The sequence below is a fragment of the Priapulus caudatus genome, unplaced genomic scaffold (genome assembly GCF_000485595.1).
Source record: "Priapulus caudatus unplaced genomic scaffold, Priapulus_caudatus-5.0.1 Scaffold64, whole genome shotgun sequence".
In the NCBI taxonomy this organism is placed as follows: domain Eukaryota; kingdom Metazoa; phylum Priapulida; class Priapulimorpha; order Priapulimorphida; family Priapulidae; genus Priapulus; species Priapulus caudatus.
Window position 1 is genome coordinate 426,360 of NW_014577125.1, and position 2,288 is coordinate 428,647.

At 47.6% G+C, this 2,288-nt stretch overlaps 1 protein-coding gene across 1 annotated transcript in view; it reads left to right on the forward strand.

Annotated features, from left to right (window-relative positions):
* The window catches only part of LOC106821222 (phosphatidylinositol 4,5-bisphosphate 3-kinase catalytic subunit alpha isoform-like), a gene marked incomplete at its 5' end in the record, with an annotated part of 21,795 nt that overhangs the window by 2,998 nt on the left and 16,509 nt on the right, over positions 1-2,288 (forward strand).

Genomic DNA, 2,288 nt, shown 5'->3' on the forward strand with positions numbered 1-2,288 from the left:
AAACTAGGGAGGTCCGGGGGGGGGGGCGTGTTTTTTTACCGTAATGCGTAAAATCGCCACCACACCATAGACGGTATTTAGGGTACTTGTATATATAAGATAGCCGAGTCGGTTTACATTTAGTGTTAGGGTTTTTGGTGACTGTTTTTACTTGTGTGTGGTCTGCAGTTCATGCCTAGTGTAGGAGGTTTACGCATTAGTGGTACCGTAAAAATACACGCGTCCGGGGGGCCTGGTCGGATGGGAATTCTTGACCATCTATTCCTGCGCTGTCAAACTTTTATTGTGGTAGAATTTAATCGGGGCGGAGGTAATTTAAACGGGGCGCAAGCCGCGCAACGATTGAAACGTGGGGGAGCTTTCCCAAACGGGGCGGGCGCGCCCGGTTTGCGCAACATAGGGAGGGGCCTGAATAGGAGTATTTTGTGAATCTACAGGTATTGTACTGTATGTAATTCAGCTTCTTTCTACACCAAGGTGGCACGAATGGCAGCTACGGTCGTGCTTCGAGTTAATTTTGTTGCAGTTTTCCTAGCTTGTTGGTGTTGCCCCTGGAGTTGCTAGCCCTTGACTGAAACCCTTCTCCTTTATCTTGGCTTGTAACTGGATGGGGTGTAGTTTTATCTGCCATAGTAGTAACGTGTGCGTGCCTGCGATTGTGCAGGTACCCGCTGTATGCGCTGCTCTCGGAGCCATCATCCTACATCTTCATCGGCATCACGCAGGATGCAGAGAGGGAGGAGTTCTACGACGAGGAGAGGAGGCTGTGCGACCTTCGGCTTTTCCAACCCATCCTCAAGATTGTCGAGCCGGAGGGCAATCGCGAGGAGAAAATGCTCAACTATGAGATAGGTGCGCATGAGTGTTGTGTGCGTATCCACGCGCGCATGTGTGCGTGCGTGCGTGCGTGCGTGCATGCATGCGTGTGTGTGATTGTGTCATGCCTCACCCATCTCATTGTACTGCTACATGTCATGTCATCATACGTTCATGATATACTTCATCGTACGATTGCTCAATATTTCGCTTCTCTCAGGTCTTGCCATAGGAATGCCGCTGGCAGAATTGGATGAGATGAAGGAACATGAACTGATTGAGTTTCGACGCAACATGGTCGCTGTTTGCGAGGAAGCGATCAAACTTCGCGAGGAGTCAGGTGACGCCCTCTACGTGTATCCGCCACACGTCGAGTCGTCGCCGGAGCTTCCCGCGAACATTCTCTACAAGCTGGATGAAGGTACGCTCGTAACATGCAGCACATACATCCATGTGTGCCGAGTGTGAAGCAGTGCTTGTCTTGATGCTTCAGATTTCATCACGGTACGAACATCACATACTGTTGTTGCCCTTCTTACTTGCTGTCGTGCGTCACAAAACTGACAGATTAATATTCATGGCAATAATGGTTGCCCTACCTGGTTTGTCTCTAGGGACCTAAAGTTCCAAGTTGAAATCAAGGCAATGCTTTCCTTAAAACGTACATATTCTACCTCTAAGGCAGTAGGACTCGCACGTCAGTGCTTTCCAGTCAACAGAGCTTATTGATGAGCTATCGGTTCATTGCTCGATTTAGTGATCAGTTTATTGATTAGCTATCAGTTCACTACTGTGTGTTACTCACGCATAATATGATAACATTGGTGGTAATCTTGCAGGGCAGCTTGTTATTGCCATCTGGGTGTTGGCTCAAGTTGGTGGAAATCAGAAGTACTCTGTGAAGGTTGCATACAACGCCCTGCCCGAAGCCATCATCGGTAAGGTTTGAGCAATCAGGGGGGGGGGGAGATATCCCCCATCCTAAAATATGTGTATCATTAATATAGCATGGCGTGACATGCCATCTTTCATACATGCTATGCTATCCTAAACTCAAAATATTTCATACAAACGGTTTGTATTACACTGATCTCTCGTTACTTGGCAGAGGCGGCGATCCGTAAGAAGGCGCGGAGCATGCAGATCAGCAGCGAGGAGCAGCAGCGTTGCGTAAAGGAGTACAAAAACAACTACTTGCTCAAAGTTTGCGGGTGCAACCAATACATGCTGGGTGCCCATCCGGCATGTCAGTACCAGGTAAGTGTTACGCCAGCGCACAAGTGAGGCTTGCCCTGCCAGAGAAGTCACCATAGTACTAGTTCATTGTTTGATGCAGTTCTCACTTGAATCTCAAAAGGAATGTCAAATGGATAACAATAAATCCAAAAACATTTGCTAGTGTTTTAAAATCACGTTCATCGTTAGTGCTCTACAGATAACACTTTCATTGTTAGTGCTCTACAGATAACACG